The sequence below is a fragment of the Echeneis naucrates genome, chromosome 22, assembly GCF_900963305.1.
Source record: "Echeneis naucrates chromosome 22, fEcheNa1.1, whole genome shotgun sequence".
NCBI lineage: Eukaryota > Metazoa > Chordata > Actinopteri > Carangiformes > Echeneidae > Echeneis > Echeneis naucrates.
In genome coordinates this window covers 10,734,535-10,759,691 of record NC_042532.1, presented here as the reverse complement: position 1 = coordinate 10,759,691, position 25,157 = coordinate 10,734,535, and positions in this window count along the sequence as shown.

The following is a 25,157-nucleotide window of genomic DNA, read 5'->3' as shown; positions in this document are numbered from 1 at the left end:
AAAGAGCAAACCACTTCACACATGAACAACTTTCTGCAATTCTTAAATCTCAAGCACAAAACCAGAAGGCACCTTGACAGTGTATATTTTTTTCCATTTCTCTTCTTCAGGAATAAGGAAGAACAGGGGCAAAATTGATCCAAAGGCTATTCTTGAAAATATGTATGAGTGATGTTACTAGTCGCTCTGTGTCTCACTCTCTTTCTCATTACCCAGTCTGAGCTACCGACTTCCATAATCCTGGAAGGTTTAGCGTCGCTGTGTTGTGATTGGTTAGACATTACATCAGGGTGATGTAATACTCCAAGGACTGGCTACTGTGTCGGGCATTGGGATGGAGGGAGGGAGGGGGTGGGTGGGCTGAGTCCTGAGCGAAGTGAGAGAGAGAGAGAGAGAGAAAGCTTTGACTGGGGTGGTGGGTGGGGTGAGGGGGGGTTATATTGAGCAAAAGAACTCTCTCTCTCTTTTCTTTCTCGCTTGCCTCCAGCCAGTGAGTGTGCATGTACAGCCGCCACAGAAAGCCTCTAATCCCAAAGCACACAGCGGTGCTTTGGAGAAGGAGGGAAATAATCAAGACTGTTTCCATAGCCCCCCATCTAAAGACTGCAGATAAGCTTTGCTGTGCATGCTACCGTGTGTACTGGTAGCAGCTGTGTGTATTGGGGATACATACACAAAGCAGAAATGGGATTTTTGGGGGCTGAAATTCAATCATTAATTGCAAATAGACAGAGGAGAGGAAGATGATTGTTTGGCAGGGACAGAAAATGCCAAGGCATTTGGTGTTTGTGCATAATGACTCGTAGCCAATTTCTCACTTCAGTGCAAGGTGCTTTTTCATGGATCCAAAGGTGTTATACCATATCTCTGACGTGAGATGAGGTTTATGAACAGCAATGCCCAGGGCACAAGCAATGTGTTTTCACCTGATTGCTTTCATGCCATGGCAGACAATGCCTTGAAATGCTAAAACAAAGTGATGTTGGTAAAATGAACGATAGGTTCAAAAATTTGATATTCAAATTGAAACATAAAGTGATGGCTGTAACAAAACACTTTGTCTCATAAAAACCCTTAATGTATAAAGGATGGTATTGCAAGTCCACAAAAAATGCAGCATTTGTCGGTCAAAAAAAAAAAAAAAGGAAAAATGCGTCAACTTTTGCCATTTACTATTGAACAAAATGGAGTGATTTGTAAGATAGTGACACATAACACAAGGCTACACCAACAGTATACTTATGCTGACAGCTAGACAACTGTTCAAAGGCGTCAGAAGTACAACATTTGATACAGTCATGATGTGCGTCCGTGACCAAATATTAGGACAGAAGATTAAAATGGCCTTCCAAACCGGAGGTCAAACTCTTGCAGGATCCAGATGAACGTCACATTCTGTCATTTGGCCCCGGGGCTGCATGGAAGTCTTCCATCGGCCCAGATCCGTGAGTTTGTTTGGAGGAGAAAATGCTTTCTGATGCCCAAATTGGTAGATAATGGATTCAAAGTGCTGAGGCAACCACAGGTAAATATGGCAAAAATAAATTCCTCATTTAGGAAAAATAAGAAGATGCACCGTCTCTGTGAAATAGGATTGGAGTGGGAAATAAGCCTAAGTAGACCTGCTGAATTTTCGAGCCTGCTATAGAATGAGACACTGAATAGAACGCAGAGGCTAAAATTATGAAAGATTAAGTGATGGTTTGAAAACCTGACAGGAATTATTCGGTGACGACAGTGTCATTTCCGAGGTAACTTTAAATTAAAATCACTTCCTCATCTCACATTAAACTAAAAAGCCAAAGGAAATATGAGCAACATCCTTTTCTTTCTTTCTTTTTTTTTTTTTTTTTAAGTGAACACATGTACCATAAAGTACTGACGGAGAAAGTGTTTATTCACTAACATGCATCTAACAGTCTAACTTCCTGTTGACATGCTAAGTCTACCTGCTGTCAGCCACAAAACTGACAAACCTCTGAGGTATTATGAAAGTGAAGTTGGACAGCCTTTTAAGGAAACTGGATTGGGGGGGGAGGGGAGCTCTGAAAACTACCTGAATGACAACTTGTCAGAATGAAAGGCTGCCATTTCATACTTTGCTTCAGGCTAGGAATGGAAACTAGGTAATGACTACAAAGATAGCACAGTGCAGACAGATAAACATGTGAGCGCTCGCACACAGACACACAATGGCAGTGACACACAGTTACGGTTGTGCCTGGTTGGTTTTCCCTGAGATTGCTGGTCTAATGCTAACAGCAAGGATCCTGATTGGAGTCACCAAAGCAATGCAGTTTAAACACCTGCTTTCTGTAACTTTAATTAGTGCCTGATGGGCAGTGTGTGCACATTTGAAGGTGGTTTCAAAGGTTGTATCACACAGACAAACTCAGAGTTGTATTTATATGCCTCCCTTTCTGTATATCCTTCGTCTTTACTAACTCATTTCCATTTTGGTGTTATTTGTCAATGCGGATCTTTGCGCTCACCACCAGCCAGCATGACCACCACTCCTCTCTGATACGGCTACATGCTGTAACACATCTCCCTCTGCACTCAGGTCTCTGTGTTTATGCCCTGCCTAGGCTGTCTGCATTGTTATATGGCTGTCTGGAGCGCACTGCACTCCTCTCGCTGTGACAGAGGTCAGCGAGTGCTCTGAGACCCGGCTGACGTCATGCAGCTGCAACCCTGCAGACACACCAAAAGGCAAGCAGGCAGACAGACAGGCAGACAAACCAAAGAGCAGCCTGTGTGTATTTATAGCCTCTCTGCCTATGTATCCTCGCAGCGAGCTGGATGGCCAGATACGCCCTCAAGGCAAAACCGTCCTGAATATGTTATGTTTATTTTGTGGCATCCACAAGTCTGCATACAAGTGCAATCATTTAAGTGCCTCTCTTACTTGAATGCACTTACAGCCTAAGACACTGAAGTTCTGTGGTCACTTCAGCTAAATCATTCTGTCTTTCCCACCTTCTGAAAAGGTGTGCACACCGGAGTGTTCATCTCCCATGGTTAATGAATACATTGTGTTACACATCAGCTAATAACACAGTGAAGATGTGCGCTTAGCACAATGCTTTACACCATTACTTATCTAATAAACTGTAGGAGGCAACTGCCATTAGCACAGGCACTGATGCTGATATTCACCTCCCACTGGCGGGCTCCTGCAAGCTAATCTGCCGTATACTGTATGCAAATATGAAACTGTTACTGTCAGGATGCAGTCTAATTCCACATTATTCTCCGGGTAGTCGGCCAATAAGGTTGACTTTGAAATGGATTGTGGGTGATTAGCTGGGAATGCTGGGAGAATGCCGAGGTCTCTCTGGTGAACCCCGCAGCTGGTGTTGGAGTCAGCAGAGCAACGATCCAGGTAATTAATTCTTTGACAAGCATCAGTGATTTGGAAAATCAGTAAGAATGGCAGACGCTGATCAAAAGGGAAACACGTGGAGAGATGTTTAAACAGTGGGCGTTCGAGGCGTCAGTCACGCAGGGGCCCAGACGCAAGGCCCAAAGCCCAAACACCAAACAGCACAATGCACTGAGCTGACTATCAAACAACAGCAGGCTGGAGGATACTCAGTGTATTCTAGATTGGCACCCACAGAAAAGCATTAACTTCTGCACTGAGCAATGGCGCACACACACACACACACACCCAATTAATAAAAGTTAATGCATTCTGTGAGAACAGATTCAAACAAATGCATTCATATATATCTCCAAGCGTGCATTCAAACACATATGCATAGTATAAACATACTATTACCGAGCACTCAACATGTCGAGTAAACATTTCATGTATATGAACTCAATACTAAAATACAGATAAACCTCGTATGTATATTCCAGTCACAAATACATGCATGCAACACAACGAAGGTACACCCCAGGAACATAACTCAATACACACACACACGGACATGTGGTAAAGATCAATTCATTTTCAGTATTTATTATACATATTGCACTAAGCCCATATCTGTTGAATGAAATGCAAACAATGGCATGATATTCAGGGGCATGAGATCACATAGATGCAAGCACACTCACACAGCACCCCTCATAAATACACAAGAGGTTGCTTTGACGTTACTTCCATAGCCTTGATTAAATCATGCGTATATCCTTTATTTGATTGTATGGATAGAGAGAAAAAACACACAAGCGGAAAAACCATAATGAAACATCATTGGCACGGCTATTACAGACACTCTGTCCAGAATACAAATTCCCCATGCAGGTATTTGTTTTCATCCATCAGTATTCATTATGCGAGTGAATGTATCATTGGAGTGTAGCTATTGATCCTGTATTAAATCTCATTGTTATATTCCTATTCAGCAGCAACCAGGTGAGGGGAAAAAAGAAGGGTGACCAAATGTCATGGTGACAACATGCAGCACCGTCAAAGGTAGCTTTATCGATCAAGATAGACAGAGAGAGAGGAGAGGGGGGGGGGGTATTTCAGCGGGACCCCAACCGTCTGACATTTTAGAAAAGCTGTCCTTTCTATTTTGTCACATCTATTGTTGCACACAAAGAGCACAGATGCCTTGACTGAGGCAATTTGAGCCATGGCCTTCGCACCCGGCACAGACAGCGAGCAGATTCACGTGTAAGTAGGAAGTCGCGTTCATTATATTTATCAGTGATAATTTCGCAGTTCTCATGCTGTGTTTCTGAGAGGATTCACTGAGCAATGTGCTGGTATCTCGCTTTGACATTTTAAAGGCCTCGCTGTCATACCTTGTCAGTAGTTAATCTCAAACCCACTGTAGATGGAGGCTCTGGTTTGGTAAGGGTCCAATTAGCTTGCCTGCAATGTACAGGGAATCTTCAGACTATTACTATGACTCAAAAATGTCCCCAGTGGGACTTCCTGTCGGAACTTTTCGCATTCAGATCCAAATGAAAGTGAACAGTTGGAGAATTGGGGGGGGCGGCGATGAAACACACAGGCAAGTGGACATGGATGACTAAATGAGTGTTCTCGTATCAAAGCTGAAGTGCCACCGAACATGTCAGATTGGAGCAACAACACAACAAGACAGCCCAACGCTGCCTGTTGACCAGAGAGAGAGCTGGCGGCCGGGCTGGAAATGAAAGTCAGAAGGTGCGTAAGTTTGCTGGCAGAGCTCAACATTTCTCTCCCTTTCCCTTTCTCTTGCCCTTTTTGTCTGACTCACACGGGTAATTAGCACAGACTTGCATTTTCCCTGTGTATGGCTTAAAGCATCTTGTGTTAAAGCTGTCCAGATCAAAACGGCACGTCATACTGCATTATCTTCAACACTGCTCCACAGCAACAGCCTGGTTCCCCAGTCAGCTCTGCTCTTCCTCTGCTTCCCTGGATGTTTATCTGTTGCTAGGACTGGAAAGACTCCATGCTTATTGTTTTGCACCAGGAGGAAGCGAAGAGTGGATTAGATAGATCTCCTGATCTATGGAATGCCTTTATATTTTAAGGCTCCAAAAGGAAGCGCTTTAGCTCGAACTCATCCAACAGGTCACTCTGTAAAATTCAAAATTCAGCAATACAGCCCATCCATGTTAATCAGGGCTTCTGCACACCGAGTGCCTTCTGCCAAATGGTGGGTTTCACTTCAAGAATAGACTGGGCCACTATTCTAAGTGCACTGCATTTGGAGGTTAGGCCTGAGTCAAAAGGGTTATTTTTCTGAAGTAAGGAGAATGAGAATGCTTCACAGGGAGAGTTACCAAACCATCAAGATTCACTTATAGTAGTTGCTTCATTTGCCACCACATGTAAGACAACAACCCCTTACAAATAAACGGGTCCTCAAGGGTCACCCTGCTATTAGAAAGTCGCAAGTCATACCACTTCTGAAACAAATCAAAATGCACAGACGTTACATACACAACAGTATCAATTCAATTTTGTGAGTGGCCTACCAGGAATAATGTATTTATTCATATTGTGTCTTCAGATTCAGAATGAGGTATCAAGGAGCAGGAGATGCCTGCTATTCAGAGTTTGAGAGGAGTCATCTGCTCCTCACAATCTGATGAGAACAAGCATCTTCTCAGGCACATTAACCAACAAAAATTCCACGTGCTATCTTAAAATGGACATTTCATCAAGCTTTAGCTTAATACTCACACACACTAATGATATCCAGTCACATTGGCTAATATGACATCGAGAGCTACAGTAGGTTGAATTCACGAGTGTGTTAATCGCAATTAGGAGACTAACTGCCTAGCTTCCAATTTCATGTTCTCTTTTTCCATTTTTCAGTTTTGTTTTTTTTGATTGAATAAGTTTCTTGTTGTTGGCTTTTTTTCCCCCTGCAGCTGCTATAGCTTGCAATTAACCCCACGGCTTATGGCCCCACTGCCCCTCTGGTCTATTCTGAATTCACAAACAGAGACATTTCCCAGGACAGCTCGTCTGGAATGTGTGGTCACTTCGTTATATTATAACATGCTTTTTATGTAGAAAAAAGTTATTTTATAGTTAATTAAAAGAAAATAAATAATTTATCTCATTGCCTATGGTTGTAACAACTTCTTAGTTGTGGCAACAAAGCTGTCCCATTTCAAATGCTCTTCCAAAGAAAGAGCATTTACCCAGAAATGTATTTCCAAGTGGATCCTTTTTGATTATCTTGTGATTCATACATTCCACCAGTCCACCTTTACGGCCCGTCAAAGTCTTGCTCTTGCAGACTCTCAGAAATTTTCTCAGAGAAAGGGTGTGGAGACGAGAGACTAAATCGCATTATAAGTTGGATGCTTTGTGGTGGTGTCATTGAAGTCACGCGACCTCTCTGGCAATAAACCAGCATCACTGATAGTCACTGAGCTGGATCAATGCAAAAGGATGGATCGATGTAAGAGCTGGCACGGCGGGACAGACGCAGACGCTGCTGTGTTACTCATCACATCTCCACAACACCACCACGCCGTCTAAAATCACAAGCCACAATTCTGGCTTTGTTTGCTTCAGTATAAACAAGCAAAGCCAGCATAATGAGGGGTCTTCTTCGCCGCAAATTAGGAGGATCTCTTTTTTAAGGAGGCAAATGACTTAAGGAGAAGCACGGACTGGTTGGAAATAACTGCTTTAGACAGCATTTTGTCAACATCATGGCAGAAGAGATGAGTGAGACAGAGACAGAGATAGAGAAATGGAGAGAAAAAGGAGATCGGGAAAAGTTTGTTAGTTAATGTCTGGGGGGTAGCTACAGTAAATGGTGCCGCAGAAACTTTGAGTGAAAACCTTGCACAGCAATAAAGTGATATACACATGAATAATGCAGAAGCATTTAGTTCAGTGCTTAGGCAGTGGGGGAATCAGATGTCCCTGGTGCCCTGAAGGATTCCAGTCTACTGAGCCAGCGTCTCCGGTCTAGAATAGACCAGCACAGACCAAAAGGAGAATCCCTGTACTGCACACTGTCCTGCCAGGCCACATCCAAGCATATCTGCCATGAGAGTACATACAAACATATATTAGCAATTGTGTGCAGACAAAGTCAGCCACCTTAACGGGACAGATACTCAAACATACAGTCTCCATAACTACCACACACACACACACCGATAGACACAACCACACACTTCACCTCACTGTCTAATGTGTTCTCGGTCAGTTAAGAAAATGACTAATGGAATATTAATTCTCTCTGTAGTGCGTTGTCTAAAAAAACAACTGAACCTATGATACTAAAAATGTTTTCCAAAGATGACATCACATGGAGAATTGAAGGACTATGGGTGGAGGGAGAAGCTCTCAATAATTGCAGAAACATCAGCTTAGTGATGGCTTTACTTTTAGGTAATACTTGTGGGATTTGGCTTTAAAAATAAATCTGGAGAGCGAGCGAGTGAGTGAGGGACTGTGGAGGCGAGTGGGCAAGAGTGTTAATTTCACAGAACTGCTGAGAAGATTTCATTTTGTTGTCTCAGCTGCCAAAAGAACCAACTAATGACTAATTAATCACTACACGCATCCAAATCAAATCATCTGCTTCTCCTTGCCATGCATATTCTCTTTGGCTTACGTTCAACTTTTCTCAGCGTACATTTGGAGAGAGCACATTCTAGGAAATAAAGCAAAGCCATATTTCTGTTTTGTTTTAAAGGAGCAACACACCCTAAATCACTTGCCGTCTTTTACTAGTTTTTTTTTTTTTTAAGTGGGAGCAAACATTTCATCCTCCTGCGTTGCAGTCAGCCTTTGGGTGTATGGCGTGCATGCAGTGGTGGGTGTGCGTGCGTGTGTGTTTAATGTGTTGACACCATCACCATTTACCAGCGTTGTCTCAACATTAAACCATTTGATTTCCATTCAGCCAATGCAAATGAGGCCAGGAGAGCGTCGCCTCTCTAACATATGCAGTTCCTCATTTGCTGCCAGGGCCAGTGAGCTGGGGACAGGGGCGGGGCCACTCCTCACATTGGAATGGTAATTCGCCAATCAGTGAGGTGACATGCTCGGCAAATGAAGGGAGAGCCGCACAGCACTGACAGGGACATCAGTTTTACAAAACATTTCCTCCTCTGCACCTGAAAGCACAGCATAATCACGCGCAAGGGCGATGCACCATGAAATGGAATGGGCGCCCAGATCTGGGGGAGCGGACACAGTGCCGTGTCCACAGAAATGAGGGTCATTCTTTACCCAGAGATGCCATTGTCAGTAGAAAAGGCCCTGCGGGTCCAGGTCAGGCTCAGCTAGTGGAATGGCACCAATTCACATCAAACTTTCATCTATGACTTGAATGATGTAGAAATATGTAGTTTATAGTGCCAGTTAATCAAAATCTGTCAACGAAATTACATGTGTCTACTTTAGTGCTAGGAAAAACACAAGTGTTGTTTGTTTTTGTCAACAGAAGCGTTTTTAACTTCACCCGGAAATTTCATTTAATCTGATGAAATCAAAGCTTTGTTGAATTAAATGGCGCACTTTACCTGCTAATTCTGCACTAACTCCCCTCCACAGAATCACCACGCCTCTGTGCGCCGCCTCCTGTTTATGCTTTTGTGGGCATTAGTTCTTATTTGTAAAAATCCCCACAGGTTATATGTATTGTGAGCCACATTTTTAGCTTGCAGAGGAACAAATGTGTGCCAAGTGAGATAAGAAATGACTGCTGTTAATAGACTTTGCTCCCAGAGAAAGTTCAACCCAGCCAAAAAAAAAAAAGAAAGACAGAAAAGAAATAAATAAAAAACATGATCTGAATCCTCAAACCAGTGCCTTTCTCTATCTACCAGATGTATCAATGTTCCTCCAAGCAATCAAGAAGTAATTCCCTTTATCGGCCAACATGAATATTAAAGTTTTGTGCTAGAGGGATTGAGGGTATAAACACTGCCGTCACCAGCACCTGTCGGGGACTGCGTTGGATAGTCGATGAGGCGGATGAGTGGCTCACAGTGCAATAGCTCGGCTGTAAAGATACCAATAGTGACATCGGCCTGAGCTGAGGAGCAAGAATGCTGATTAGCGAGAGCGATTAGCATCTTTTTCATCGGGTTCTTGTCATCCAACACATGTAAATTCAAACCGGTGTGACAGCAACAGACCATCACATCAGTGTTATTTACAAGCCATGCAAATGAAGAATAAACAAACAAATATCTGAATGCAGAAGGAGAGGGGAGGGGTTCCCCAGACTGAAGACCTTTTACGCATATGCAAATAATGGTTCTCATGACATGCATCTAGCAGGAAATTAAGACAGAGAGGGGCAGAATTTCAGAGCAGTATGGAAATGTGCAGATGTGTGGATATGCTACACTGCTTCATTATGACCAGAAAAAACGGCCATGTTAATATTTGAACATCTTGATAAACAAAAGACACAAATGAAGACTCTTCCCTGAGGACCAGGACAGAACACTGATGATCTTAACACTCACCAAGCAACCTCCAACTCTGAGACAAAATTTGTCCCTGGGCATTGCACAATTACAACATGCGCACATGCGCACGCACACACACATAAACTCTGGACTGAACAGACAAAGAGTTGAACATGCTGGAGCATTTAATGTGCAACTGGGGTCAAGTCTGGTAATGCACTTAGAAACAAGATGAGCGGCGGCGGTCATGAAAGCTGTCGACACCTGCAGATCATTTATCAAACTAGTCTGCAGTTGTCTGAGTTTTCAACCAAAAAAAAAAAAAAAAACAAAACTGGATTATTTCTGTCACAAATATGTCTCCAAATGTTAGTAAATGAATCCCGGTTTCGTATCCAAAGGTTGATCTTCTGGATTGAAAAACAATTATCTCCGTGACAAATTGGCTTAAACAAATGCACAGAACAGGCTTATGTTTTTTCCTTTCCTTTTTTTTTTTCCACCAAGTTTTGCGTCATCTGTTTGTGTGCTCTCGACTTGTCATTGTGTGTGCCCGCAGTTAATGGAAGAGCGGAGAGAGAGACAGTGAGAGATGATCATTGTCCTTGTGTGGAGCGCACTATACTGTTGACTTTGTCATGGTGCCATGTTGGATTGCGTCCACTCCATCATATCCATGCCCAGATGCTACAGGAGAGATAAGTGGATTGTACAGAACAGGCTTGTTGGGGATCTCATATATTCACCCTGAATCTGTGTATAGTGGGACGCAAATAGGCTTTTAAAGTGAAGTGATTTAGATTGGGTTTGGGTTTTTTTAAGTCCTTCATTACGGATTGTTTTACACTGACATCAACTTGGCTCAGCCGCAAGGTATGTTTCTTGGAAACAAAGCAAAACTGCTGGCGGTATCAAGTGTTTTCGATGGCTTTCAGGGGCCAGAAAATGTAACATTAGCTACCTATTTGAAGGCTGAGCTCATGAAGACGATAGTAAATGGGGACTGGAATGATTCCTGAAACATCATTAAGACGACGCGTCTCAAGCTGCCCTCTCTAGAAGTTCAAATTATCAGAAACCGATACAATTCAATGGAGACCTGAAAATTACCATCAAGTTTTGCATATTGATTTTGGTGTGTCCTTGTTTTTATTATAGCGATGATGCACTTGACTTTATAATGAGTGTTTTAAAAGGGAGGGGGGGGTGCAGGGGTTGTTAATTTACACCCCCTTTTTTTTTTGATTGTATGGTCTGGTTGCTGTTTGCTGTGCTTTATCAGGGTTTATTGCCAACTGATTATTTTGTGGAATGACTCCCTCACAATAACACCACTGATGCATTAAGTCAAGATAAAAGCAATCTAAATATGAACATGCATGATGGCTACGCTAAGTGCACCAAACTAATGGTTTCATTATTTCATAATAAAGGGTTAATGTATATTCAAAATGGCAATTTACGCAAATTGTTTTTGCATATATATGACTCTTGACAGAGGCGCTTTTTAGCCTTTTATGAGCTTCAGGATTTTGTTTGTCCAATCACTAAAGTTCAGACGAGGCGTATGTCTTCAAATCCATCTATACTGGTGTTAAAAACCTGAGCTCAACGTTCAGCAGAGAGTTAAAAAAAGAGATTAGTCAGCTTTCCATCTTCTGCCCCAAAGCACACAATCACACATTCACACACCCTCCTCTACACCACATGACCCCGTATATTTTTGAACCTCTGCCAGCGATCTTCTTTAAGAGTCCAAATCCTGGTCGCTGCCAGTCAACTTCAAAGTGGTTGGGCTGTGGCTGTCTTTCTTAACCTCCGAATCTGGCTGGTCTTGTTACAGCTGCTCTGTGGGGACAGAGTGAGCAGTGTTTGCATTTGGATGCATGCATGTGTGTGTGTGTGTGTGTGTATCTTAGTGGACAGAGTGGGCAGTGTGCTGGGTCTGCTGATTAACCCCTGGGCCAGGGCCGCTCTCCTCAGCCAGACAGATCGGCTTTCGCCAGTCCCGGCCCTTGTAACAGGAGCCCGCTCCAACAAGCCACTTCAAAGAGACAGGGCCAGCAGGAATGTCAGGTTCAGAACCGGGGGGAGTGAAAGAAAAAGAGCAAGAGAAAGACGCTTGGGTGTGTGTGTGTTGCTAAGTTGTGGGAGGGGGAGCGCTCTCTCTCTCTCTCACGTTCTGCTCAGCAGTAGGACTCCAGCCCTATCTGGTCCTCACTCACTCAAGCGCTTCCGTTTTTCATTTGCAGCAGAGTGAAGTTGTTTTAATTTAATTTGGCTGCAAAGCAAAAGGCCTTTAGGATTGTTTGGCCCGTGTCTGGATCGGCCGCGCCTCTTTGGAGAAGGGCAGTCTGTGTGAAGAGCCTTTTTTTTTATTATTATTATTTTTTTCTTTAAACCCCTGCTGCCGCAAGGCAATGCCTCATCCTCTCACTGACCTCTGTGAGCCAAAGAAAATCTATCAGAGTCAACACATGATTTTGGTGAGCTTTGCCAAAAATCGAACTACACTGCGTCTCTGAAAAAAAGGGGGCAATTTCACGGTTTTATTACACCACAGCAGCGAAGGTGGTGAGGTGGAAGGCTGAGATGCTCGGATCAAAGATGTGTTAGTCATTAGCTGTGATACAAGAACAACGGGGGAGGTAATGATGACATCTCACTGACAAAACTGATTGAAAAGAAAACTTTTGTACCCGTGTAGTGCTATTGGTGCACTTTGTGGGTACACTGTTGTGTGTGCACGCTTTTTTTTTTTTTAATGGCTCAATGTCTCCATATGTCTACATTTGAAAATTGCATAAAACATGAATAGTTCTATTCATAAGAAGGAAAATACAACAAAGTAACATGCGTTCTTATTTTACATGAAAGACTTCCACTACTACAAATTCAAAAACCTCACAGACTAGCGTGTCGAGCATAGTACGAGTATGAGGATAAAAGACACTTTAAAAGAGATAAGCTGTTGATCCCTTCTCTGAGTTTTTTATGTGTGTGCACATTGGAGGATGATTAATTTTGCGAAGTGGCACACCCACACAAACGTGTGGTTGTGACACTCCTTGAAGTCAGATGGAAGAATCCCCCGTGGAGGTGTGGTTTGTTGGGGTTTGTTGGGGCAGAGGGGCTGGGCTGAGCCGCTCCGTCCATCACCCAGCACTGTGCTGCCTTTTGTGGCTCGGAGACAATGGGCCGCTGCCGGGGAGAGAGACAGGCAACCTGAACCTGACACAGGAAGCTCTCCAAGCTACAAAAAAACAAACTGCTGAGCTCTGAGCTCTGGCTCCCCCTCCTCCACACCCCACCCCAACTGAAAGACTATCTCCACCGTCATTAAAGGTGAACTCAATCGTCTAATCTCCTCCAAAGTCACTGAGCAACCACCGCTGTCATCCATCCTTCCCCTCCTTTTCTCCTTCCTTCCTTGTTCTCACTCTACCTCTATTCTCACTTGTCTCACGAGGTGGAGGCCATCAATGAAATGCCATCAGATCTCTGGGGGGAGGTTTGAGGTCATAGGACAAAAATGTTCTGTTGAGTGTGCTTTGTGGCTCTCTGAAAGGAAAGGCTGTGTGTTTTGTTTTGCTCTGATCGATGGAAGGTAGCTCACAGGAAGCATTAGGGAACGTTTTTGCGGTTAAGCAAATCATGCTGGTTAAGCTTCATCCATATTCTTCAACAGACGTTGGAGAAGGCCTTTTAATATTTGTTTCTTGGTGTGAAACCAACTGCTTATATAGATTTCACGCATGTATATTGTTTAACCTTGCAGAGGATTGGCATGCCACTCAACATTTGTGAAATAACAATTGCAGAATGTGTATTTTCAGCAGGTAATCAATACCATGCCAAGAAAAGAGCGGTAAATAGCATATCTTGTGATGTGAATTGAAAAACAACTCAGCAGACTAACAGCAAACAAACAGAAAGCAATCCAAGCATCACCACTGAGAACATAATGAAAACCCAGTGAATGGACATGCACATTTGCACATACAAACACATTACATTCTGTCCCAACACAATACATATCATTTTGATGTCATCTACATTTGGCCATTTGCACCTGACATGTAATGCGCTGCCAGCTATACAAATAGCACTGTTTGGAATTAAATTATCTGTTGCCTCTTTAGATTTTTTTGGCACTATGAAAAGGCCTCTCTCTTCTCTCATCCAGCACCGTCATTGAGCAGAGATGGAAAAATGGTATTCACCCCTCCTATTATCGCATCAAAATCTGCCTGGCCGCTCTGCATACCGGCTCATTACCTTGGTGAAAAAGCCACCTTAACCTCCATTACAAGCTGGCCCTGTAATTAATGACTTTTTAAGCTATTGAACCAAAAGCAATTAGGTTATAAAGGAGGGCTTGTTCAGTAACATGAATACCTTTCCTTTATTAGTCGCATCCTTGAAGAGGGGACGCTAACTGAATGTGACAGTCCCTGGAATTAAGATGCTAATGTTTCCAGTTATTTGAACTTGTCAATCAAGTTTTTTTCCCCCCATTGTTGTTGGAGGGCATACAAAAACAAATCGAGAGTTCAATGATATTTGAAGGTTGAAGCATTTCTGTGCTGTTGAAACGCCTCTGTGATTGTGTGTGTGTTTACATGTGTATACGTGCCTCAGGTAGTGTGCCTCTGTGTGCGCGTTTGCGTGCCTGCCCATGCACGTTAAGCGAACGAGAACAAACCAGATGCAGCTTATTCCATCAGCACAGCATGAGGAACGCAGATAAGACTTCATACAACACATTTGCTCTGTATTTGTTTTAGACTTTATCTCGTGTTCCAGTGGAGGTAGACACAGTTGAGACATGTGGTCTACATTCTAATGCTTGGAAGGGTCAGCTCGGCGGTCAACCAGCACATTACTCTATGTCCACACAGGACGGGTTACAACGAACAAGACTAATGCTGTAGCTCATCCAAAAGGTCACGTGTGGATATTAATGTGTAACTTTAACTGAATCTCCGAGAGGAAGAGTGAGGCTCCTTTCTCGTGACCAGCAGGACACAGTGGACTGCAGAAAGGGATAAATATGCCCGAGGGATGCAATGCAAAGTTTATACGGGTCATTTCGTTCTAACTCTGCTGTTTCCTCAAGCAAATAAAGGCAAAAGAACTCATTGATGTTTTTGTCGCAGATTTGCTCCAGACAGTAATCGAAGGTCTGAATATAATTAGTCAAGCTTTTGGAAAACGTCTTTTCTGCAGATTGATCCAGCCAAATGTTCCACTGCTTCTCATTATTCAGCAACATGCAGCCTGGAAATGACTGCCTGACAATAAATATTGCATCGGGGTGAAGCTCCCACAATTGATTTTTAACCTGTAGAAGCAGTGGAACAGAGATGTCAAGAATATCCTCTAAGAGCTTTAATATGATGCCTTGCGGCCTCTTTATTTAAGGCCACAGGTTTCCTTGGTCTCGCACTGGGATACTATACCCATAACTCTCTCACCTCTGCCTGCTGGACCTGACAATATGACCGAACTATGACAAGAGACAAATCAGTCGAGGGATGTTACCTGGGATCATACTGATAATAAAACGTTCTTGATCAAACAAATCAGTACATACAGCTCTCAGAGCCAAAGTTACTCTCCCAGGGAGGTAATTTATCCAGCCATAATTGCAGCAGCTATGAAATATCACTGAATTTTGGAGGTTGCTTGTGTGTATGTGTGTTTTGGGATACAGAAAGTGTGTTTTTGTGTGTTAGTCCGCTATGGCACACTTCAGCTGCTCACCACTCTCAGTTTAATCAACAGCAGCAGCAGAAAAGTGATTGATCAGCACGGTCATTAAAAGGATACTCCAGCACTCTTTCAGCCCTGCTCTTTGAAGTTCCCAAACAGGGGATTTATACATCAGTAATTACTATACCAGGGCAACATTTTTTCTGAGAATTTAACAATTTATTTTCTATAAACCATATTGATTAGCATTATTACAACAAATAGAGCTAATGACGGCGCATTAAAGTATTTTGTGTTGACTTGCGCTGATGCGAAAATACCAAATCCTCTGAATTAGCATCAAATATGGAAGCCATTTGCTTTTAAAAACTCACATTCTCCCAACACACCCAGTGCTTAAAATGCATTCCATGACTCTTACTCATTTCTTTTTCACAGCAAATTTGTTTTAGAATTCATTATTTGCCATGAAATGTGAAAAGTCTTCTTCATTAGATAGTGTGAAATCCCTCCCTGTCTGCTGCTGCCTCTCTGAAGTCCAGCTAACCATGTTAATCCCACAGCTGCGAACTCTGTGGCATCTCCCCCAGCAGACTCACAGGCCTGCTGTCTAAATAATTGCCTCATTAGCGTGTGGTGCACAGGTATGGCATGAATGCAAACTTTAGACAAGTGTGTATGCAAATCGAATTGCTTGTCCAACACTCTTTATTCATGTGATCAAAAATCAGCTGAATTATAGTGAGGACCTGAGCCCTGAAATGGAAATTTAGGGACAACTAATGCATTTTCAACAAGGCAAACAGCATGCAGGTTGTGGTTCACAACAGATGATGTGCAAGGAGTTGACAGCTTTCAACTTTGGTGTCATTACATTTTAGATAGAGGTTTTTTCAGGGGAATTTAATGAAACAACAACAAAAAAACCCCCCCAAAACTATGTATGGAAAAAAAGCAATCTGTCAAAGGCCTAATCACAACATGTTGGTAAATTGGCCTTCAAAGAACGGAAAATATTTTAGCACCAAACTGCCTTATGGGTTTTCCTGGTGGGCAGAAAATATAGGCAGAATTATTCATTATCAGCTAAATGGTATCAGTTTTAACAGGCTACGATCCTGCAGTTACTAGTAAATGGGCTGTTATTGCAGCCAGTGAAAACAACTCTTAATGAGGCCACATCCTCTCATTAACATGCAATCAAATTGGCTTGGTAAATGCAACTGATTGATTTGAAACGTTTTATGTATATCTGCAATCAGCAGAATCTGCAATCTGAGCCCTTTTATTCAAAACTCTCTCCACTCGTGAAACCGATATTTCCCCCTGTTAAATGCAGAGATCCAAAATGAACTTTAATCTCACTCAAGACATCGTGTGTTGGAGGGCTGGCGGAGCTGCAGTTCATTAACTCTATGCAGCAGTTAATCTTCGCAAATATCATAAAATGTTACTGAGCTTAAAACTTCAAAATCATTCATTTCAACAAGTCATTTTTGAATCTAAATTTTTAATTTTCAGATCAAATGATTGCACGGCAGAGTTGCGAAATGTATTGCAGTGGAAAATGGTGCAGAGCTACAGGGAAACAATACAGTGCTGTGACAGAGTGATTGCACCAGACGCTCTCAACAGCGTGCTGAATAGCTGTTTTCAGTAGCTTCATTTTTCTCGCTGCCATGATGCCCCCACTGTTACACCTTTGGCCCCAGAGCGCGTCACTGTCACGGCAGACCACTGCCGCCCGCATTGACCGCCTGACACAGACTTGTGAGGTTACCTTGAAATGGCACCAACCTGATGGACGAGATGACTTTTCCATGTACTGTCATAATAGGGAGACGGAGTGCTCGAGGCCAGATGCTCGACAAAAACAAATCACAGCTCAGGTTGCTGTAATTAATCAATTTTGACCATTATGCTAACAAAACCAGCATCTGTTTATTCTAAATCACATTTATTAATGGCAGCCGAGGGAAGCAGTAACACTGATGCGCCTCAAATGTCAAGACAGGTTGTAACATGAGCTGGTTCGCTGCCATTCGTCAACTTCAACATCAAGGATGTTGGTCTGCTTCTGTCTTCTTCCTTAAGTTCTTAGTATTCATACTGTCTTCCTTAGCTACACGAGAGCATGTAAAGCAGTTCAAAATGGTCATCATGCTGATCCAGAGTGCATTAGCAGAAGTCTCATGCAGCCTTAAAAACTGGTAAAAGAACATACATGTTCACACACCAGTGCCGTATCAATCATACACAGGATCTTTATTACTAAGTGATTTTTGGAGAAAACTTACAAGTTGCATCATCAATATTTTCTAAACCATTAAAAGTTCAAGTTTTTTCCCTCTGTTCTGTCAATATGACTGTAAATACAGCGCAGGATTTAGAGGCTAAAGAGCCAAGTATTTCCCTCAGGTGTGGGTGGAGACCAAGTAGGAGGAAAGTGTGTGCTGGACTTCAGATTGTCTGGTGACTGCCGCTACATTCAGATGAGCACACGCTCTTGTTGCTCCATGACATCTAGAGGTGGAAATAGGCAATAGTTTGTTTGGATGTTCACTCTAATCTCATAAGCAGAGCTATTTACATTTTTTACAGCTCATTTCCACTGCCCCCCGAATGGCCAAACAGAAGGATCATAGTTGTGTCATGCTCAAAGTCAGCGTTGATATGTTATGACTATTAAACTACGCTCATGATGATTCCCTAATCCCTCATCATTTCTTCTGAGTTAACAAAATAAATTACCTGTTATTTGCTTTAATTGCCTGGAGTACACTGTGGGAAAAACTGAGAGAGTTGAGTTGTGCTGTATGAGAATATAGTTAGGAGTAAGTATATCTATATACAAGTGGACGTGCATGCGCTGCAAGTCTCAGACACCAACCTGCAGTCTGATATTTGTGTTCTTATAGAAAAATTGATTCTACTATGAAGCTGAGACGAAAGGCCTGGCAACTCTCTCTTCAGTCTTGACATAACTGCAGGACCCCTGCACATTGTAATCACATTAAGCTTTGTTTGATGTATTATGTCGAGTTTAGTGCTGACCTCCCGGGAGGGGGTTCACAGGAGAAATTTAACATAGCTGTAGTCCATATGTAATTAAAAAGTATGTTATCTCTGGCCAGAATGTTATGGCTAAGCACTGGCCTGGGTCCAGCTAACGTTGATATAATCCCACCCAGGTCTGTTTCTCTGTGGATGGGGTCACTGGGTCATTAACTGCCTCCTCATGTGCTATTCAGCTGCAGCGAGACTAGGGAAGCCTCTTCAGAGGGGTTTGAGTCACAAGTTTCGAGTACAGCTGAATACCTCCCAGCCTGGTTTTTATCTTAAAGTGCAGCAGGGGAATCTATCACCTTTCCACATTTCTGCTTCACAAACAAAAAATGTGAAAATCTGCTAATGCACAGGCTTGCTCATATAAAAATACAGATAAAATACAGCTTTACTGCAATCATGTCATATGTTTGTGCTTTAACGAGTCACTCTAATCAGTTCCAGAGGACTACCTCTCTGTACGCTGCTAAGAACACAAGATAGATTATTTTATTTTACTACACAGAAGAATCCACTGCTCCACTGTTGAAATATGGTGGTTTTACCAGGTGGTGATCGATCTCCAACTCATTAGGGGAATGGAGTGAGGTTCTGCACAACTGGCCCATTTGCTGCAGTGAGCTAAGAGGAAGTTCACTGTTCGATCAGCCAAGTCCTATACTGTGAAGCTGCACGAAAGCTCCGAAACTCTGACTTGTTTCAGATCACCTTCAGAGGAGCTAATCAGCCCGTAAAACAGCTGTTCAAGCAGCAGAAAAACACCCTGAGGTATTAAGACGGTCTGAAAATCTCCTGCTGCATACCAAGTGCTGTATTGTGAAGAAAAACGCACAGAGGAAAAGCACAGAAATACAGATTTCTAACAGCATGCTCCAGCCAGTAACCTTTTTATTTGGCACACACATTACATCCAAGACTGTATATGGCCCAATTAGTTTTGGGATTAAGCAGAATTGTAGCTCTGTACATTGTCCACTGTGAGCGGTTGTTGAATCTCCTGCAGCTTTGGCTGAAGTGTGAGGTGGATATTTTTGTTTATTATGTCTAGTGGCTTGGAGACCTTACTGCGTGCGCAGTGGGTGGTAGATGTCCAACATGTCTGAGAGTTTGGAGGAAGTGAAGAGGAGCAGTTTGAGGCATACTTGCCAACCGCTGGCTCACCAATAGTTCTCCGGCTGTGAGAGCGCGGAAGAGGTCTGAGAGTCTGACTGAAAAGGTCAGACCAAAAAAAAGAAGGCGCAAGTCCTGCACTGTCAATGAAATCCCATCGGGCATTTTATGTTGGTATCATGCACATATATTTGTACTTTTAAAAGAGGAGAGAACATTTTCATGATCCTTTTTTTTCCTCATTTAGATCCCCTAAGAAGATAGCTTATAGTCTTGGAAATCTTCCGCTGTAAATGATACTCACTCTCATAGCTCCGTGTGGAAAGCAGATGCCGTAATTGAGCAGAGACCTGATTTCTTGCACAGACAAATTAGCTGAAGATGACCGAGCAAGGAACTGCAGGAGGTTTAATTCCCTGTGTTTACATCACTGGCAGAGCCTTTGTTTTGTTTGATTCACTATGCTGATATAGAGTCCGCTCCGATCACACACTGAGTGCTGACACACTGCACGCAAACTAATGCATAATCTCCGCCTCTCCTACTAAACTGACTCTCAGGTGTCAAAATGAAAGAAAGGAATGAGATTGGATTGTGTAGTGTGTATGTGAATATGTGTTACATTCAGTACTGTGACAAGACTTTGGGCAATGCTGTAACTGACAGCACCAAAAATGGTTCTTAATGATGCGCCTGCTAAAAGATGCTAAACGATTAAATTAGATTTCTGGGATTTTTAATTAATACTAAATCATTTTTAAGAAATGGCATTTTTCAGTTGATGTTCTCCACAAATTTTATTCCATCGAGGTAATAAAAATAGGAGAAAAATCAAATATAACTTGGAAGACGCTGGCAGCATAATTAGTCTGTTTTACATATTCCATCACTTAAATGTTAGTTGTGACAGGTACTACAGGTGTGTCACATTTGCTCTCTGGATCATTTAAGAACAAACTGAACAGAAGCAAGGCATATTTTTGGGCTACATGTAACAACATAACCATGGCAGACAACACTCTACCCAAGATAAATATTCTTTAAAAAGGGATTGACGAAAGGAGAGCAACAAAACCTTCAGTCATGCTGATAAATGTCAGAATTCAGATTTTCCAATTGTTGCCTGAGTAGATCTGCCTTGACGTGGTTAATTCAGTAGACTTGATGTTCATATGCACATTCAAATCTAGCCAGAATAAAAATCAACAAATTCCGTGTCTGTCTGACTCACTTACTCAGATGTGGTGTTTATACCTTACTTTCCTTCCTCTATCTGATCTGAGCGCCACATCAAGTCTGCACATCCTCCGACTCCTTTGTGTTGCAGATGGAAACGTTTTGCTCTACATGTTGGTTCACCTTTTATCCAAAATTAACAAAACATTTCTCTCTGCAGACAAATGTACCAGAACGTATAATGGAGTGATCAGTATCACTGAGGCAATTTTGGATAAAACTCAAGGTTGTCTGCTCATGGACGTATTGGTTTCCATTTGTGTTGCAGGCAGTCTTCCATATGCCTCGCTCCTGTGATCCAGCAAAAAAAAAAAAAAAAAAAAGTTTGTCCTGTTGTTACTGGCAAGCTTCCTCAGAATTGAATATGAAACGCAGCAGGAAAATAGATATCCTTTGTTGGTTTTATTCATGCACTCCTTCTAGATAGAGTTATCTTTTAGGCCGCGTCTCAGATGTTGCAAATGAAAAATGCATGTTACAGCAAATGTGGGAAAATAGTAAAATGTGGACGATTACTTGGATAAAAAGTGTACACAAATATTTAAGGTGAGTCTGTAAAATGTACAAAATCTGAAAACACACAGTGGTACAAGACTGCACCACTGTTCCTGCTCTGTCCTGGCACCAAAACAAACCGGAGGTGTGGGCCTCAGGTTCCCACAATGGGGAATACATAAAACAACAGCAAGAGCAAGCAGACTGTAGATCCAACATTAGCAAATAGACTGCAACACAAGGTCTCCACGAATCCATTGTCAGATACAATACATTATAATCATGTCTCTGTGTGTCTCTTGGCTACATTCCAGAAAATAAACATTTAGTGTAAAGTCAGTTAAATACTGCTGGGTTTTTTGGGGAGGATTGGTTGGATGATGATTTGCTCATGATAAAATCTTCAACCATGAGTGCATTTACTTAAAAATAAGGTTATCACAAATCCCCTTTGAGCAGTACTACGTCTGGAGGGCACTGCGTTCGTGATAGACACACGTGTTGCTCTCTACTGATGGAAAAAGTAATGACACTTCACGCTGAACATGTAGAGCTTCTCCTAACAGGTATCAGCTGTTGACGCTAGCATTAGCTACGTAGCAAAAGCAAAATGTGCGACAGAGTCTTCACCGCTGCTAGAAAAGAAAAATAGTTCTTAACTTGCAGATCAGATGAAACAGTACAAAGAACACTGTAGGTGCAGAAGTGAGCACAGTGTGTGATCATCATATTGCTGATGTGTGGACAGCAGGGGGCTCACACTACTGTCAGTGCTGCTCCTCCACTCTGCACTCTGAGTGTGCCACACATGTTTTTATTCATTCATTTGTGTATTTATTTATTTATTTTCCCTTTTTTCTTTACCAATACTGCATTGGAAGGGACCAAACTTTAAATTTTCATCCTACTCTTTTGAGTCACTTTGCCCTATTCAGGCCTTTCCTTTTCTCCTTAGAGACTGTAATGCTGAATCATTAAGTGCAACCTACATAATAAGTAACCTGGTATAGGGCAATAATTGTCATGCCTTTTTAAAGGGCACAAAATAATAAAATCAACATCTGAAGAGAGCAGAGGGGCTGGATATCTTTGTAATGCACGATGACTTAAATATGGTGGCAGATGAGGTCATGTGCTAACTGCTGCTAATGCTCCTCATTGGTGCCTGTGTTCAATGACCCTCCATTGGACAAGTTTTAAGCACACTTCCTGTGCAGAGTGTTAAGATTGTGAGATGGGGCATTTTGACATTTCTTAAAATCCTAATGGGTTCGTCGCTAGGGGGAAAGAGGGTGAAACTTAATTGGAATAGACTTTTCCACCTCTAAATTTTAATGAACTGCTGGGCTGAATGTCTCTTATTAGGTGAAATTGGCTATTAGCATTTTAAATGACCAGCTATCTTCATTAAAATCAGAGTGAGATGCATTTCTGTGCTGGGGAGCTATTGATTGCTCGGCAATGTCAAAGTCTGCATGAAGACGTAGAAGCAGACTGGGAGTGACAGGCTTCGGCCGCAGCTGAGCCGATCAACGCAACTGCTGGAGCAGCCAGGCAGAGGGGGAAAGGGAATAATCTGTTTTGCACACTTTCAAATAATTACAGTAATATGAAGATAATTACAGTGGAGGCAATGCAGCTTTATCATGAGACAAACATGTCCTATACAGTAATTCAATTTATGCTTCCTGTGAAAATAATCACTCATTCCTATTACACAGAGTGAAGATGACACAGTTGTAATTGTCCATTGTTCTTCTCTATAAGATGCGTGGATTTCAAACCTCTGCCCGCCACATTTTTACTCCACCGTACCCATGCTGTGTGTTTGAGGATTCAGCAGAAATGACATTGCGGCGTATTAATTACATTCTAACAGTCTGGAGTGGAATTATTAAGCATTTTCACATAAGGCAAGCTGTGATGAGAGTGGAATACATGCATCAAAAGCTTTTTACTAATTACTTTGAATGTATTATGATGTATTGCAGTCGCTGTGTCACACCATACATTTAAGCGTAGTTAATATTTGACAAGGGGCCCTTTTAATTGGTCGCCTTTGATAAAGGAAGAAAGAAACGTTCAAAATTCAGCAGTGCATAGACATCTGCTATTTGATTTCTGTTGCCATGCTATAGTAACTATAATGAAAGCAGCGCTTCTTATTTTAGTCGGCTTTCAGAGCATTGATGATAGGAAGATGGTTATAATGTTATTGAATAAATATTAAACACCCTTTTCATGAAAGCCTGCATTTAATAATCGCTGATGGTTTCTCATTAAGATAGTTTGAGTTTTTTACTCCACAAAATTACCCGAGTTTCTCCAATAGCGTTGACAGTTTTTCAATTTTTGACTCAAAAGACCCTGAGCAAATATTTGAGAGCCTTTTCAGACGAAAGCAAACTTGAGACCAAAGTTGGCAAACATTTGCTGTGTATATCACACAGGGCTCATATACAGCCACAATCACATGTGCCCCTAACTCATTATCAACCTCTGAGCCCAAAGTATGATCACAATAATCTCATTTTAATTTGAGTTATATTGCAGGAGGAGGGGGGAGAGCTGAATAATCAGATTGTCCTAGTTTGAGTGTGGAGCGTTGGCCGGTGTTTGAGAATACTTCCAGATGGTGTTGAGCTGGCAAACTGGCACTGAGAGAAAGCTGGGGACCTCCTCCCTCAGACAGCATGCCATGCCCTCACCCTTCCACCCTCTGCTCACTTTCCTCCTCTCCACCATATTTTCCTACTGCCTTTCAAATCTTATTATTCCTGCCCCATGTTGGCCCCCTGACCTGCCTCTCCTATCTCCTACTCGCTATCTCATTTTTGCCATTCACTCTACCATGCCCGCCCACCCCTCCCTTTTTTTTTGCTCAGCCCTTGCCCCTCCTTCCTGTCTCCTCCCACTCCCTTCATCTTTTTGCTTCTCCAAAAAGGTCTAGCATTATATAGCCCAACCATAAGGTCAGATCCAAAGCAGCCATGCCCCCTCCTTTCCCCCCCAGACTCCTCTTTCTCCTACGGGGGGCGACAGAGCCCTGCCCTCCGATTACACTGGGGGCGCGGGGTTAGAATAGAGCCCTGAGGGCCGGCAGCTGTCAATTAGTGATAACTGCCGAGAAAGAGACTCACACGCGTACACACACTCACTCACACACACACTCACATAAACATGCACACACTTCCCCCCTCCCTTGTTCCTTTGTTAATCAGGGGGCCATCACCTAGCAACAGTCTTGAGGAAGTCCTCAATGGGGATGCCTGGTGAGAGGCGCACACAGAAATGACGATGAGGTGGAGAGAGGGATAGAGAAAACCTGAGGAGGGAGAGAGAATGATGAGAGGTAGAGGGGGGTAGATGGCAAGAGGATAATGAAACCTCTCCAGAGGACATTTTAATGTGAGGCAGCCATTGTCCACGTGGACACTTGGTTTCATTTATACACTGGCTTACGTATCCACAGGTGTTTGTGTTACCTGCCTTGATAAAGCTGGAAGTTGGTGTTTTAATGTGCATTGGATGATTTCATACTCTAATATACTGAAGAATTGTAATATGCCTGAACCAGGGAGGACCTGTGCAGGATGGGCACGCGGAAAAAAAAAAAAGAAAAAAAAAGGGACAGCTTGATTCCTTTCATCAGCCAGCCTCATCACCTAATTCCTCCGGGC